General features: G+C 38.3%; 1 protein-coding gene and 1 long non-coding RNA gene across 5 annotated transcripts in view; one reads left to right on the top strand and one right to left on the bottom strand.

Moving 5' to 3' along the window:
- The window catches only part of LOC117224177 (opioid-binding protein/cell adhesion molecule homolog), a 305,224-nt gene that overhangs the window by 235,660 nt on the left and 51,354 nt on the right, over positions 1-18,210 (bottom strand). The gene's annotated exons all lie outside the window — the stretch shown is intronic.
- LOC117224178 (uncharacterized) lies at positions 12,218-16,061 on the top strand. Its single transcript, XR_013034663.1, has 3 exons — positions 12,218-12,888; positions 14,322-14,472; positions 15,324-16,061. It is a non-coding gene; the product is annotated as an uncharacterized LOC117224178 (long non-coding RNA).

Raw genomic sequence — 18,210 nt, 5'->3', positions numbered from 1 at the left:
AGATTCGGGCAAAGTGCGCCCCGAGTATAATGGTATTTTTAAAGGAGCCGGTATTTCCAACTCTTGAACAGAAAACACCATTGAATTAATCTCCTCGGAGAGGGGCAGAAAGAGAGGGAGAGAGAGAGAGAGAGAGAGACCAATTCCGTGAGAATTACTCCTTCCTCGGAGTGTTCGGTGTACTGTTCTTGTCGCTTTATTAAGCGACGTATACATCTCCGCGCGAGCTGAACCAACGAAATGTCTCTCCTTTTGCATTCTACGAGGGTGCGGAGTGTACGGATTACCTCCGTAACGTCTCGTTCGGAAAATTGATTAAATCGCCGCCGAGACTCGCGCCGAGATAACAGAAATTACGTGGGATGTTTGTAACATCGTTCGACCAGCGTGGCGACCTTTTTTTTTAAAGCGCGCATTTCTATCCGTGTCGCAAGAATCGAGCGACGACGAGTATACTCGTCGCGACACGAAATACGGTTAAATTCTCTGTAATTGACGCACAGATTGCGCACAAAAATTGGCACAAAAATGGACAATTTGGGAAGAGGAGACGCGATCGTTCGAGCCTCGTGGCTCGTTTTTACAGTTGTTGACGATCGATCGCTGTAAAATCGAGCACAAATTGTCCACTTTTGTGTACGATCTGAGCGAATTATAAAGAAGAAAGATAATCTTGATAATCAGGGAGATTTTACTGTACTGTCGACTACTCTGTGACGTGGGCCGAGGCAGCGAAGCTTTCAAATTATACGCAAATGGAGCGAACGATAAAGTTTTGCGGATGGGAATTACTGATAGAGCAACATAAAAGAGTTCGTGCCATTAAACTATAATCAGATCGCTTCCCGATCACTAATTTAATGAGCTCCGCTGGAGCCAATACCGCGAGTGCAGAGAATAGTGGCTCGTGAAACGGTTTTCGAGGTACACCATTGAATGCTTCGGCAGCGCCGAACCATGATTCGGAACACATGATTGCGAACCATAATCTGTTCGATGGAAATTTTCACTTCCAAAAAAACCGAATGGCAAGCGACATCGACGAGTATACTCGTCGTGACACAGAGAAAGCGTGGCTGTTAAAACATTGGATCGAAAAGGCGCTTTGCAACGTCGAACACCGATATGGTGAATATTTTCTAATTTCTAATTATTTTTTATAACAATGTGAACGCCTTCGTGCGGGATCGGTCTAAAAATATTGTAAAAATCTTGAGATTTCAGAATATGTCTTTGCTTTCGCTAAAATTACAATTTGAATAGCCGATGGTCGCTGTATGTAATAAATAGTAATCTATAATGTGGAGTGTACAATAATATATAATATACAACACATGCAAATACATAATAATAATATAATATAATATACAATAATAATGGGCAATAATAATATACGATACAATAATATTGTATACAATAATATGCAATAATAATATACGATGCAATAATATTGTATACAATAATATGCAATAATAATATACGATGCAATAATATTGTATACAATAATATGCAATAATAATATACGATACAATAATATTGTATACAATAATATGCAATAATAATATACAATACAATAATATGCAATAATAATATACAATACAGTAATATACAATAATAATATACAATATACAATAATATACAATAAAATAATATTGTATACAATAATATACAATAATATACAATAATATACAATAATATACAATAATATACAATGTACAATCTGTATATCGCATATACAGGGTGAGCCAATGAAATCTATAAAAGTGAGAAATAAATTTCCATAGCACACTTTCACAAAATGACTAATTTATTCTGATTAACGATCGACCATGATTTCCGACATGATTCGATCATGCCCAATTCTAGCCTCTGGACAATGGCTGGATCGTTGGTGGCCGTGTAGTGGTGTAACATAGTTTTCCGAACAAATCCCGTCGCAGTATAAATAAAAGCGTTTCGTGGAAAGTCCGGCGGCAGTTTCAGTTATGCAGTCGATAGCGGGAGGAATCAAAGGTGTGAAGAAAGAAGGTTTTTAGGGCGCGTAACAAAAGGTCGTTAATGTACGTGTAAGCGAAAGGGGAAACGGACGAAGTTCGCGGCAGTTCCGCCGCGTACTGGAATACTTAGGGTGAAAGAACCGGGAGATAAAGGAACGGGCCTGCCAAAAGCAATTACGGAAACTTTGTCCCGAATGACCGCGTCATTTCCAGTCTGACAACCCTTCCGCTGAAACGGTTTCGAAGTTCGCTGATTCTCGATCGGCCAAAGAATTTTCATTGCCGGGGCCGTCTCTGCCGATGATGGACGAATAATGCGCGGAAATTGTGAATTTTGTTGCACGGCGAAACCGTCCGGGTGCTCTGCTACCAGAATAACTACAAGAATAAAGCAGCTGATTCCGGGCGGAATTGGATCAAGATCGGGATCAACCTCGTGACCTACAATAGTTTCAGCCGGCCGGTGAAACTGTTCCAGCATCTTTGCTTCGCGGGGAAACGTTTATTAAATTACATAAAGCTCCGGGAAATATTTTTATGATTATTATAAATTCAGGAAAATTCAGTTCTAACGGAGAAATAATTTGTATTATATCAAATTAATATTATTAATATTTTTATTATTATTATACGTTGAAAAAGTTCATTTTTAACAGAGAAATAATTTGCGTAGATTCATCGAATATATATTCAATTATATTTGTATTATATTAAATATAATTATATATATATATATATATAATTATAATAATTTTATTAAATATATTCAATTATTTTTGTATTATATTAAATATAATTGAATATATATTCGACAAATCAATACAAATTGTTTCTCCGTTAAAAGTGAACTTTTTTCGACGTATAATAATCACAAAAATATTAATAATATTAATTAATAATAAATATTAATAACTTTATCAAAGCAGAATGACTGTCGCTGTCCAACTCGTATATTTCTCAATTTCTGGGAGAGTAAAGATTTTCTGTTATAAATAAATATATGGAATAAAAAAGTTTCTCAGCGAATTCATAACCGTTTTCCTCGAGAACGAAAATTGAGCGTTAAAAAAATAACTGTTACACAGAATCCAATCGAAAATGTTAAAGAGCTTCATTCGAGCCCTGTTTCCGGACCGCTAAAGGCGGCGCTATGAAAAAAGAAAAAATGAAACTAATTTGATCATGACCGTTGCGACATCTCAAGCTTTAAAAGGGATCGTAGAGCGAAATTGCGAGGGTAATCTGCTAGCGGAAGCCTCGTCGTTCAGAGTAAAGCTCCATTTTATTTTATGAACTCACATTTTTAGTACAACCAGCTTCTGTTTTAAGCGTGGCTTCTGTTATAAACAAATGCATGCTTCCTACCGCGTAAATTCCGTTTATTCACGATCGCAAAGAAGTACAGTAAATTCTCCCGAATTCTCCTTTCAGCTTGTAAACAAGTGGATAATTTGCTCCTTGTTTCTATAATTGTTGACGATTATATTATATATGTATATATTTCTTGTACAATCTGAGCATCGATTAGGGAAAATTTACTGTATATGATATATTTAAAAAGTAATAAATAAAATAAATATAAATATATATTTTTTATTATTATATAATATATTATATAAATTCTTGTATCTTATCGTAATATAATTATGATATAATTATATAAATTGTACAGATATTATCCGTGATGGACAATTGGATAATAATACAATTATATAAATTATACAAATATTATCCATAATGGACAATTGGATAATAATATAAGTATATAAATTATACAAATAATATATAATAAATATATATAATAATATATAAATTATATTTATAATTATAATTTAAATTGCAATTTATTATACAACTTATTCAGAAATATATCGTACACAGGCCAGTCAGGTCTCCGAAGAGTGTCGGATAAATGGAGTTCCATTGTGCGCACACAGCATGGCTATTTATCTATTGATATCTGAAATAGCTGCCGAGAAATTCGAGCAAATACGTTCGCGAACTCTAAATACGACGGCCATTCTCGTCCATTCGACATGAAGGGCGACCGATCAAAAAACCATGCCGAATATTTTCCCAAGATCTACCTTCTGTCACGGTTGTATCAAAATCGGCTCGTATCGCTTCGGCACGCTCCCTTTGGACCGAAGCACGAGCAACCATTTTTCTGTAGTATTTCAAGGGCTGTCTTTTATCCCCGCTAGGAAACGTCGATCAGATCTAAAGAAAGTCTCCACCTTTGTCACATTTTCGCCGGTATCTGCAGCGCAGGATCTTCGAAATCGTGGCTCATTTTTCACATGCTGTCGAAGCAACATAAAAATCCCTCGCACTAATAATAAAAAAAAAAGAAAAATACGCTGGTCTATGTAAAACCGTTTCTCATCGGTCCAGCATTTTTCGCTAATAACTCGCAAACGAAGCCTCGTAGAACGTTTTCCCCGAGGAAAAAGTTCCCCTGTACATATACAAGGTGTCCCAAAAATGTCTCGCAATCCGAAAGTGGCGGGTTCCCCAAGTTATTCGAAGCAACTTTTTCCTTTACAACAATTTTCTCCGAGGCACCGTTAACGAGTTATTAACGAAAAAGCAGTGACCAGTGAGAGGCGAGCTCAGGCTGGCGCGAGGCGGCGCTAGGCGGCCGAGCCAATCGGCTGAACCGGGCGTCGACCTCTCATTGCCAAGTGCTCGCCTCTCATTGGTCACCGTTTTTCGTTAATAACTCGTTAACGGTGCCTCGGAGAACATTTTTGTAAAGGAAAAAGTTGCTTCAAACGATCCGAGGAACCCGCCATTTCCGGATTACGGGACATTTATGGGACACCCTGTACGCTTCAAATCTATCTAGTCGAAAGTGGCGCAGCGGAATCTTCGAATTCTTGAAATGTTCTGTTCGGCCGAGAATAATCGTGTCTCCTCTCCCCGAATTGTCCATTTTTCTGGGCAATCTGCGCGCGAATTAGGGCGAAATCACGGTGCGTCTAAGACGATCATAGCAAGCAGAGTAGAAACGCGAGCGGGTTCCAACTAGGCGTCATCATATTTCGACGGCGTTCCCAGCTTCCCAGGAATGTGCTCGGTCTGCTCACTTTTCGGAGATTCCCGGCGCGCAAACTTCGCCGGTACTCGTGACACGCAATCGAAAAGAACAATGTATACAATTTCGTATCTTCAGCCACTTAGACGTACTCGACGACCCTATCGAGGACACAATTGCAGCGTTACCGGGACGGCTGAACAAGCGATGCAAAACTTGAACGTGCAAACATTTAGACTACGTCACTTTCGGGGGCAAAGTGATAAGACGGTGCTTTGTTAAGGGGACAAGTAAGCAATCCTCTTTATAATTATAGAGCGAAAGTTGCAGCAGCATCTGCGTCTCTCCTCTTCCATCTACGTTTCAACGTCGGGCGATAATATTGTTGAATATTCGTGCGAGTGTCTGCGTGACAAGTCGTAGTATTCTTTATAGTTTTTTAATAGTAGTCGCGGTATTTTTTGTAATTTCGTTCGAGTGCTATTAACAAAGCTCCGCAGACGCAAATATAAAAAATTATATAATAACTAAATGCAAAGTATATAATAACGATTAATATATAATAATAATAACTGTAATAAATAATAATAATAACAGCAGTTAATAATAATAACTAAATGTAAAATATATAATAACAGTTAATATATAATAATAACAACAGTAATAAATAATAATAATAACAGCAGTTAATAATAACTAAATATAAAATATATAATAACAGTTAATAATGACTAAATATAAAATATATAATAACAGTTAATAAAATAACTAAATATAAAATATATAATAGCAGCTAATAATAATAACTAAATATAAAGTATATAATAATAACAGTTAATGATAATAATAATAACTTCTCTTAAGTGTTCTCATTATAATAATAATAACGTCTCTTAATCGTTAATAATAACGATGCAAGAAACTCTCGAATCGTTTCCACGTTCGTCGACAATTTCCGTACAATTTCTTGACCATAATTTCATTTAGGATCGAAGTCTGCACGATCGCAAAATTCTACGAGTCGTTTAACCGGCGATTAAACGAAACAATGAAGAGCATTTTCGCGGAACATTAATCGATTCATTTCGCTTATGTTGCTCGTTGGCATCGTCGTTTTTATCGGGCGTTCGTCGAATGGAGCGCGCAATGATCCGCATTTATTTACATAAATATAATATAATATACATATATATATATAAATCGAGAACCGTAGCATCCTGTAACCTCGTGTAATTAGAAAAACAACGCGGCAAGCCGGGCCCGCAGATTTTTTAATCGAATCAAAAGTTAATACAGAAGCCAGTTTGACGCACGTCCGGGAGGATCCGCGATATCGACTAATTGCTAATAAGTGCAAAACAAATATTGTTTCAATCACGGTTCCTCGATAACGTCATTAAGTCCGGCGACTGCTGATTGCGAGAGAGCAGACCGTGAACAGAGCGTATGACGAACGAATTAAATTGCCAAAAATAACAAGATAAAAGGATTATTCGTTGCAATCGAACCGCCGCGCCGCGACGCGCCGCGCCGCCGTCCGCGCGCTCCTCCCGGACGGCACAATGGCTTTCTAACTGCAGAAAGAGAGCGAATCGATGGTCGATAATTACTAGATTGAAATCGAATTTGTTTACGTGCTACTCTAACTGCGCCATTCTTTTCCTTCGCGTTTCTATGTATCCGTCGCTCCCGCGACAGTTTCTCCGGTTATAATGATTTCTCGTGCCTCTCGTTTCGAAGCCGCGCTTGCATCGGGTCTTGCGAACGTTCGATCGCAGAAAGCCGACGTGCTTTTTCGCTGTTAATTAAACAGCTAACTTTTGTAGAGAATTTTGATTTATACGAATTATAATTTTAAATATATATATATATACGTATATACATTTGCGTTCATTTTTGTGCTCGAACTTTGGATCACGTTTGAAGGTTCAACTAATTATTGGGAAGAGAATAGGTTATATAAATATATAAATATATTATAAAAGTCTATCTGGATAAATAAATATATACAGATATATGTGTATATAAATATATCTATATATTGTAAATAATATTATATATAATATATATTTATTACTATTTTATTATAATATGTAGAATATTATAGATTAATATATAATTTATATATAATTAATATAGAATATTATATAATAATATTCTATATATTATAGACTTCTATAATATATAGAATAATATTCTATATTTCTATATTCTATATTCTATAATAATATTCTATATATTATAGAATTCTATAATATATAGAATATTATTTCATATTAATTATATTACAACAAATATTAGAAATATATTATGTATATATAATAATACAATATATACTACTTCTATACGAACAGAAAATTTTTATTAATTCATATGAGCAGCCTGTTCAAAAGATTAGAACGAAAGGGGCTGATTTAGCCGCTTTCAGCCTTATTTTATTAGTACTGATTATTAACAGAGCGATAATTACGAGAATGGGAATCGAAACGACGAATTTCTCCCGTTTATTTTCGTTCGATATCAATAGAAAGTATCAGCCCGTGTCAGGAAACGGAAGTATCGATAACCGATAGACTTGTAGAGTCTATTGGCTCTCCACGTCCCAGCGATGTTTTTCGTCTGTCACTTCAGAATCCGAGGAAAATTATCATCATCATTTCGACAGGATTTGCTCCATTTTCGACAGGATTTGCTTCCATTCGCTTCGTAAAGTAAACGGAATATCTCGGGAAGCATGAGAAGTCGAGAATATGAAATAATGTGGATCGAATAATTTTCTAGGATTAATTGTTACTAAATTTATTGTCGAACGTAGTGTAAATTGGATCCTGGCAAAGTGGTAATATGATTAAATACGATTAAACGAAGATAGACATATGTTAATACGATTTTTATAATATAATTACATAAGCATATATTATATATAATTATATAATTTATATATAATTAATATGATGACATGATTAAATATGACCAAACGAAGATAGACGTATGATAATATGATAATAATAATTTAATAATATGATAATATGATTCATAATATAATTATATAAGTAATATATAATTTATTGTGATAACATGATTAAATAGACAAACATATTTCAAAGCGTTCCCTTTCCCTACGAAGTTGTAAAAACGTTTCGCAGCAACCGAAAGACAATATTTCCAAAATCGCATACCTTGATTGCAAATAAAAAGCCAATGTTTACCGAACACATATCCGGCAACATTTCAGGCAGCGGCGATTATATACAGCGGGATGAACTCGAATCAGCATCGACCAAAGCAAATAATCGATTTTAATGATTGCAACAAGAGAAGAGTAAAGTCTAGACCCGATAATGCTGGCGTTGCATTTTCCGGGAAGCAAAGGATAGCGAACAATGATCGCGCAACGCCCAATTTTCTCTCGATCAATTTCTTCTCCCTCCTCCTTCCTCCTATCCCCCTATCACCCCCTCTGTTCCCATGGTATAAATGATTAGTATACGTTGCAAAAATATTCACATAATTCAGTAATCGATGTTGGTATTTTACAACCGACGTACAGATTATTATTATTATTATAAATACGTGAAATTCACAGTCGAAGTATAACAATTATTTTGTTACTGTACTCTGATCCGACAAGAATGCGAATTTTTAAGCGGAATAAAAATTAGATGTATCGATCACGATGTATGTAAGAGTTGAAAGTAATGCAGCAAATGTTTTTCAATGCTTTAAATAATTAAAGTGACAATAACATATAACAATTATTCCTACTGTACTCTAATCTGACAAGAATGCGAATTTTTAAGCGGAATAAAAATTGGATGTATCGATCACGATGTATATAAGAGCTAAAAGTAATGCAGCAAATATTTTTCAATGCTTTAAATAATTAAAGTGACAATAATGTCACCGATTCACATTCGATGCAGAAATTCTTGCATCGAATGCGTGAAATCCACGCTGTGGACTTTAACCCCGAACAGTTCACTGCTCGAATCTACGATCTTCGGTAATTAAGTGAAAACAGCAGCAAGAGCACAGCGAAGACCGAACACAGCTAGACCGATATTGCTGGCGCTGCATTTCCGGAAGGCGATGGATAGCGAACAATAATCGCGCGAAACACAATTCTCTCTCGGTCAATTTCTTCTCCGCCCCTTTTCTTCCATCCCCATATCTTGCTTTTTTCCTCTCCCTCTCCCTCTCTACATCTCTCTCTCTCTCTCTCCCTCTCTACATTTCTCTCTCTCTCTCTCTCCCTCTCTACATTTCTCTATCTCTCTCTCTCTCTCTCTCTCTCTCTCTCTCTCTCTCTCTCCTCTCCCTCTCTCTCATCCCGTTCCCGTGAAATCTCGGGGATATGGATGCGGCGAGCGTTTGAAACCCCGTACAAACCGATTCGCACAATGCCGACGAGAAGAAATAGATTTTCCACCTAACGAGACGGAAACCAACAAATAGCGATGTGAGGTCGTGCGTGCAGGTGGCCCACTGCCAACAACACATGATAAAACACAAGCAGTGCTAGGTTTTTGTGCCGGCGGCGCGGCGGCTGCCCAGAACAAAACGCTTTTCGTCTGCGTCTCGTCATTTCTACTGCACGCTCGACCGTGAGAAAGTAATTGCAGATTTCACGAGGAAGAGGCCACATACGTATTCCTTTCACGTTCGTGACCAGCGATCGCAAGTACAGCAATGTCTCCCTTACTGACGCTCAGATTGTCCACTAATAGTGGATAATCTGGGAAGAGGAGATACGATTGTTCGAGCCTTATAGCTCATTTTTATAGTTCTTGACAATTTATGACTATAAAAATAAACCGCAAGGCTCGAATAATCGTCTCTCTTCTCCCTAAATTGTCCTAAATTGTCCATTTTTGTGGACAATCTGCGCGTCGATTAGAGAAGCCTTACTGTACAGTAATGTCTCCCTTACTGACGCTCAGATTGTCCACTAATAGTGGATAATTTGAGAAGAGGAGATACGATTGTTCGAGCCTTATAGCTCATTTTTATAGTTCTTGACAATTTATAACTATAAAAATAAACCGCAAGGCTCGAATAATCGTCCCTCTTCTCCCTAAATTGTCCTAAATTGTCTATTTTTGTGGACAATCTGCGCGTCGATTAGAGAAGCATTACTGTACAGTAATGTCTCCCTTACTGACGCTCAGATTGTCCACTAATAGTGGATAATTTGGGAAGAGGAGATACGATTATTCGAGCCTCGTTTTTATAATTGTGGACAATTTATAACTATAAAAAGAAACTGCAAGGCTCGAATAATCGTCTCCCTTCTCCCTAAATTGTCCATTTTAGTAGACAATCTGAGCGTCAATTAGAGAGACATTACTGTACAGCGAATTCTACAAAAATTGTACCACGGCACAAAAATGGTCAGTTTGGAAATAGCAGGCTCGAGTAATCGAATCTTCTCTTCCCAAAGTGTCCATTTCGCTTTGCAAGCTGAGGGACAATTGAAGAGAATTCGTTTTACCAATTCTAGAGACGTTTGTTAAGATGCTTCGTTAACAAAATATTGAATCGAAAAGACGGATTTATTTGATAAAATTAACAATTTTACCGCTAATATTGACTCGTTCATTTAACGTTAATACATACCGCGTATATAATAAACTCGTAAAACCGATCAAATCTTTTTCCCCGATGAAAAGCAGGATTTCTACGATGTTATGGCATTTCGAAGCTACCAAAAATAAGACAGAAATTCCTCGAACAAAATTATCTCAATTATCGACGATAATTTACTTGGAACACTAAAAAAAAAAACTCCTGGCATCGTTCACCCTCGGGAAACGAAATTTCTCACCGAATAACCTAATATTCTATTCGATAGACTGTCGTCGCATGGTCCTTTCGACTACGTAGAAGATTAATATCGAATCGGATTCGTGGTAGACGCGTTATTAACAGACGGTTTGGCAAACGCATTTTCTTGACGTCTTGGGTCTCAATCCAAATAGTCAGTGACGTATCATGAATCTCGAGACGCAAGGCGGCAGTTAGCTGATCCGCTAAGTACACGCCCCCTCGCCCCCCCTACCGCCCACCGAACCCTTGAGCACGGTCCCTTGCGGGCTAATCCTTCTAGAGGATTTCACCCTCGCATGCGATGTGACAGCAGATAGCTATCAGTTTGACAAGTAATTGCCCACAACTTGTAAATCATCTTCTGATTTATCAACCGTACAACCTATCCCGGCGGGTTGCCCCGACAGAGAGAACGGAACCCGGTAAACATTTGCGCGAACCTGGGATTATTTTCATTAGTTATTAATATCCGCTGGTACGAATTATTTTTGTCAGATCAATTTCTGTGTGTGAGATTGCTCTAGGAGATAGTTCAGTGATTTATCATTTTTGCTCGAAGAACGTTCTGTAAGAATTCAGAAAGTAATAATAAATAATATGGTACGTATACGTACAATAAACAAGTTTGTATTTGTTAAATGAACCATTAATTAATGAATAGATAAATAAGAATGTTTTAGATAAGTGTAGAGTTGTTTTTGTTAATATAGTATAACCCCCGGCAATAAGTTGTATTTAACTAGAAGCAATAATTAAAATAAATCGTTAAAATAATTGAATATATAATAATTAAAGCAAATATTAAATTATGAAATAATTTAAATATTAAATAATAGATATTAAATAACAAAACAATGATTCAAATATTAATATAATCCACGATAAAATCGAAAATTACGTGTCAATTGTGTAATATTAATAATATAATATTAATTATGTCTCTTTTATTTATTGAATATACGTCCAACTCAAAGTTGCCACTAATTTCTCCCTAATTCGCGCTCAGATTGCGCACGAAACGCATATTTATCGCACATCAACGGCGTAGCAATAAATAACAGAGGCGTAGGACCGGCACAGGTAAATTCAGAGCATCCCGAAATTTGGCATTTCCGGGAGAAATTACTTTATTCCCAGCGCAAGAGCAGCTAAATATAGCAAACGCGTAGCCGATTGTCGCAGGTAAAACGCGCGTAAAATTCGACAATTTCGTCGTCGCTCGGCCGAACAGTTTCCATAAATATATCATCCGAGAGGACACGGCGAAAGTCGAACAGAGCGGATTCAGCCCCGTGAACTTCGAAATAATATGAAAACTTATTTCGGTCGGTGCGCGCGATCGAATGAAATCCCGGGGCCGGCCGCGTTGCATGCGACTCAAACTGCATTGTCTGCATGCATTTCGGCCGAGCGACGCGTCGCGTCTCGTCGCGTCGCGTCGCGCGGTTTTCCAGCAAGTTTCGCGGCCGGGACGATAAAGTGTAAAAGTTGCACACGCGTTCCGCGGCGTATTGTGCCGTCGCGTCGCGCGAGTGTCAACAAGTTATTTGAAAAATGCGACCGCGGCTGATTCGCCGGAGACGGATTCGGCTGTCGCGGCGCGCGACAACTTCGCGGCTGTCGCGGCATAAACTCGACTCGGAGGCGTCGTCCCTTCCCGAACTTATTTGTGTTCCTCTCGAATTACTTCCGCGAACAGTTTCCAAAGATATGACAAAGTTCGGCCGCCGCCCGGAACCGATGACTTTGTCGCGGCGTGCGGTCGCCGCCGACGACGACGAACGACGGTCACTGGGTCGTCTTGACCCCGGTGCGTTTAATAAGTCAGCTGTTGCGACTTCTTTGAAATGCGACTATGGAAAATGTGTCACGAATGCTAAACGATGACGAACGTCTGTTGTTTTCGTGCGGGAAGATGGCTTCTTTGCGGTTACATTCTTCCCCCCTCTCCTCCTTCTGGCTGCATCGCTGCCGCAGCCAGTGGGAGGGGGGCTGCGAACACAGAAATGTCTAACCTGGACACTATGGGTACACACTTTTCTCGAAATAATTATTTATGCATTTATATATACGTTATTTTATACGTTATATGTTTCAGTATTCTTTATATAATATTATTATATAAATTATGACTTTAGTTAATATTATAATGTATATTATATCTTTTTATTTAATGTTATAATATATATTAAGATATATAATATTAAAATCTTAATATATGTTATAATATTATAATATATATAATACAATATAATATAATATAATAATATAATATATATATATATATATATATATATATATATAATATTATAATATATAATAGATATATAATATAATATATATTAAAATTTTAATATTACATATTTGTTAGTTTATATCGCCTTAGCCCGCAAACATTTCAACATCGACAACTAAACGCGAATTTTCGCTAAAATTGCCATTGAAACAGCAAGCTTTTCGTTAATTGCTTCCATCGTCCCAATCAATCGCAACCTAAAAACAAAATACACCCGTCTAAAAGAAGAAGCTCTAACCTATCGAAAAGATTCGGACCAATCTGAAAAAAGATATACAATTCCGTTCGAAAAAACGTGTCGTCGTACTTTCGAACAGGAGTGTACCTATCGAAGCGTTTCCGCCGGTGAAATTCTCCTTTTTTCTTTACAAGAGACGATAGAATCTTTATTTATACCGAGCGCTCATTTATCTGCACATTAGCATCTTCCCTCGAAACGATGAATATGCTCAGATAAATCTTTTTCTGCATGTCGCGCGCGTTTCGCGCGCGGTGCACGTGTTATCGGCCGGGTTTTCCCTCCGGTTCCCGTGTTATCCGCTCGTATTTCTCCGGCGGACGACGGTGTCCCATTGTTTTTATTTCGACATCGATTTCTAATATCCGTATTAAGCGTGCTTCGAATCGGATTTCAAGTGTGCTTCCGTTTGCGAACAGCTCGCGGAACGTGGCCGCCGCCGCCGCCGTCGATGCCGCTGCCGCGGGGGTGTATTCCTTCTTCCAGTAAATGTGCATCGTTATTTACGCTCGATCCGGTATAATCCCTTCCTTTCAGGGCTAGCGAGCCGCGCCGCGGCGCCGCCCACACGCCGCATAAAAATCGATTATACCAGCAGGCGTGTTGATCTGCTCGAATAATCGAGCAAGAAATCGACGCCGCACAATAGAAATATTTATGTGTTGCCGCTGCGGCGCGCCGCGGCGGAGGGCGGCCGCGAAAGCGTTGCCGCAACTACGCCAGCAATTTTCCCCGGCGTATCGAATTACTGGGAAATAAGAGGGATAGCCGGGGAAAAGGGAACTTCCCCCGGACAAAGAAACTTTATGTACTGTGCCGCGGCCAATACCGCGCTGTCTTCTTCGATGTGCATGCCCGCCTTTGATTGTCTGTATGTGTGTGTGAGCGCGTTCCGCCACGTCTCGCGAAAATCCTGCTGAATTACAGGTACACCGAGGCGGGCTCTACAGATTTAAAAGATGTCGCCTGCATCGCTTGTATCCGAACGGAACAACGTACGTATCTTCCTGGACCAAACTACGATGCACTTTCGGAATTATCGGGGTAACGACCATTGGCGTAGCTGAGAGTTTCGTGCGTACGTATATGTACTCGGTTATGCGGGAATTGGCGGGAAATGGACAGGGTGAGATGCGAATCGGCCACTTCTCGCCATTTTTCAGCCCCTATTTTTATTATCTTATTTTTAGTATTTTAGTTTTAGTACTTTAGTTTTAGTATTTTAGTTTTACTATTTCAGTTTTACTATTTTATTTTATTTTAGTTTTAATGTTTTAGTTTTACTATTTTATTTTATTTTAGTTTCAGTAGTTTAGTTTCAGTATTTTAGTTTCAGTATTTTAGTTTCAGTATTTTAGTTTCAGTATTTTAGTTTCAGTATTTTAGTTTCAGTATTTTAGTTTTAGTATTTTAGTTTTACTGCTTTATTTTAGCAATTTTATTTTAGCTATTTTATTTCTACTATTTTATTTCTATTATTTTATTTCTACTATTTTATTTTTACTGTCGTTTATTTCATTTTTACTATTTGAAGACAGCGTCTTATAATTTCGTCCAAGCGCTGTCGTTTTGACACAACTCGAAAATTCTTTACAATACCCAATTTACACCTAATAAAAAAAGATGAAGGTCATAAATGAACGGCTTTGTCTCCCCGCAACGCTGTTGCGACGTAAACGCAGTCCGAAGTCTTATAATTTGGTCGACGAGTGTCGCATAAAGTAAGCTTACACCCGTATAGAGTAACGCGTGTTCATTATAGCAATTATTCAATTTAGTTAATTACGGTCTAAAGTTGTCGAGTGCTTGGCACCGGTGATTGGCTCGAAGCGATTTCATTGTTCGTCCACGTTCGAGCCAGCGAAAGTGACAGCGATCAGAAATTTGTCGATTGCAAATAATATCTGAAAAGAAATTTCATTTTTTCAGGACAGAGGGATGGGAACGCTTTAAGTATCCGAATCGTGACTAATGCGATTTGGGTGGCCCGGGGTCCGGCGGGTGCCGTCGTCGAGTTTCCTCTATTCTCCGCCTTTTTCCGAGTGCATTAAATTATATAAAGAAGCGCAAACGAGCGGGCTTTGCCGAGCAACGTCGTCTCGCGGAGCCGCGACCAGGGAGAATTGATCGTCGGATTCTGCTGGCGAATCTTTTTCGCGTCGTTGGAATGTTTGGGGGAGGGCATTGTTACATTTAGCCGGGCCAAGCCTCCGAACAATGTCTAGATCCCGAAGATATGCCCTTTTTCATTTCGCTGGTTCGATAGGGTAAATGCAGGCATTACCGCGGTTTCTCGACGAAGGCGAACCTTGACAGAGAAAATGAGATATTTCGCGCCAATAAATCGGCGACTCGAGCTACACCTATTATTCTTTAACCGGAGCATTGACTTTCCTCAAAATATATTGGATCTGAAATTCGATCTGGAAGCACGAATTTCGTTAACCCCTTGACACGTTATTTTCTTTGCAGTTATCGCGATTAGAAATTCTTCGATTGCAATAATTGCAATAATAAGGGAAAGAAAGTTGATGCTTATTGTGCGTCTAAATATACTTGAATGCTCAAAATATTGCTGGCAAGAGATTAGAATTTTATCCTAATTTTAAAGGACAGAATAACACACACACACACATGTATACAGAATAAATTATTACTAGAAATTTTCACGACGTGTCACACTAATTCCCAGTGTAAAAAATTATGAGATTAATTTTCAGAAGATTGCACACCGTAAAATGTTAGATTTTATTATACTTTTATACAAGATACAGCAATGTCTCTCTAATTGTCGCCCAAATTGTGCCCCCAAAATAGACAATTTAGGGAGAAGAGAGACGATTCATTTGAGTCTTGCGCCTCGTTTTTATAATTACCGATTCTCAGCAATCATAAAAGCGAGCCGCAAGGCTCGAATAATCGTACCTCCTCTTCCCGAATTGTCCATTTTCGTGGACAATCTGAGCGTCAATTAGGGAGACATTACTCTACCCCGTTGTTTTCGGGCGTCCGCAGTAATACCAGCACTTGCTCTACGCGCGTCAATTTCACCGCCCCCCCCCCCCCGCCGCCGCCTTTCCGTTTCTCTAAAACATTCGACGGAGCCGTTGTTTTTCCGCAAGTGTTTTATTCAGTTCGAAGGGACAAACGCAATATTTCGCGCGGGTTTGCCCACGCTTCGGAAAACCCGGGATATTGTTCCAAGAGCGAAATGTTCGAGGGAAACTTAATTAACCTTTTAACGTCGTCCGCGTCCCCGGCACACACGCGCGCGCGCACACACACACACACAGGGTCACGCTAAATTCACAAAGAACCGCATCGAGCCTCATAAACTTTTTTAAATTGCAGCGTCTGCTTTGTTTTCCGCACACGCGGGAGAAAGTTTCTACGGCGTGGAAAACAAACGGTGACGAGGTTCCCTCGGTAATCAGTTGGAAACGAAATTGAGTTTTGGCGCGGGCACGCCGCGTTTCGTAAACCCGATATCTCTCCCTTGCGTTATAACAAACAGTCTCGGGACGGAGATAAAGACTCCATGCGTTATTTCCCGAGTACGAATGCTGTTCGCTTTTTCTTTTTTACTAAATAGAAACAAAATTTGATGCTACTTTGTAGCACTGTCTGTGATAATGAAAACTGTTTCGATTTACTAAATATTTCTGTGGGAGAAATTGTAAAAGTTCTGTGATATTAATAATGAGCATAAAAATGAGAATTATCAAATAAATTCGATTTCTATTTTGAATTGCATGAGAGAGGAAATAATAATCGAGCTTTATTTATTGCTAATACTGTTAAGAATTAACAGTTAATGCTGTTGTTATACATATAGATGATTTACAATTTTTAATTAATAAGAATCGAGCAATTCCATGCAATTAGCAGACACTATTACATTTATATGTATTATATAAACAGATTTATATGTATAGAAATGTATAAATATATCAATATTATATAAATACAATATATTATATAAATACAATATTATATTAATACAACATTACAATTATTTAAACTCATCAACTGCCACATATGCATCACACAAAAAATAATACACATACACGAACATGTTTGGACTGAATAAAAGTTTAAAAGTCAACGTATTCTTTGATCACAAAAATTACCTTCTATAAAAATGATAGAAACAGATTCGCAATCTTCCAAATCCTCTCAAATAGCGTCGCCTCACAATTTTTCCAGTTGTTCCAGAATTTCTCGTAAAGCTATTTAGAATGTACACACGCTCGGCGACGGACACACGCGATTATTTCATAGCTGCTAAAATCTGCCGTGAACTCGTCGTAACGCTCGTACTTTTTCATTCTGTGTCACAATTGCGCCATTGTTTAAGTCCTAATGGGACACACAGCACCATCGTTGACCAAGTGCCGCCGACTCTAGGGCGGCCAGCGTCGAGCGTGCAAAATACGACTGTAAGATTCGGGACGATCTACGCGTTTCCCCTAAAGGAGGCCGTAACCTAAATTCTCAAGAAACGGTCTCTTGACCATAAATTCAAGAAAAGTCTTCTTTATTTTATAAATTCTCCGCGGACTGTAACTCTTTTCACCGAAGAATACCAAGAGAGAGAGCTCGACCCTGCAACGTTATCCAGGAGGGTCTCTTATTATCACCAGACTGCGGATTTTTATACGTTTGTAATAAAAACGGTTACGTTAAATGTAGAACGTTAAATAGAACAGAACGGTCAACGCGTTAGAAGAATTCCTGGACATACAGTAATGTCTCCCTAATTGACGCTCAGATTGTCCACGAAAATGGACAATATTGGAAAAGGAGACACGATTGT

Source organism: Megalopta genalis, chromosome 13 (assembly GCF_051020955.1).
Source record: "Megalopta genalis isolate 19385.01 chromosome 13, iyMegGena1_principal, whole genome shotgun sequence".
Taxonomy (NCBI): Eukaryota; Metazoa; Arthropoda; class Insecta; order Hymenoptera; family Halictidae; genus Megalopta; species Megalopta genalis.
The sequence above is the reverse complement of the archived record's forward strand: the minus strand, read 5'-3'. Positions and strand labels throughout refer to the sequence as shown.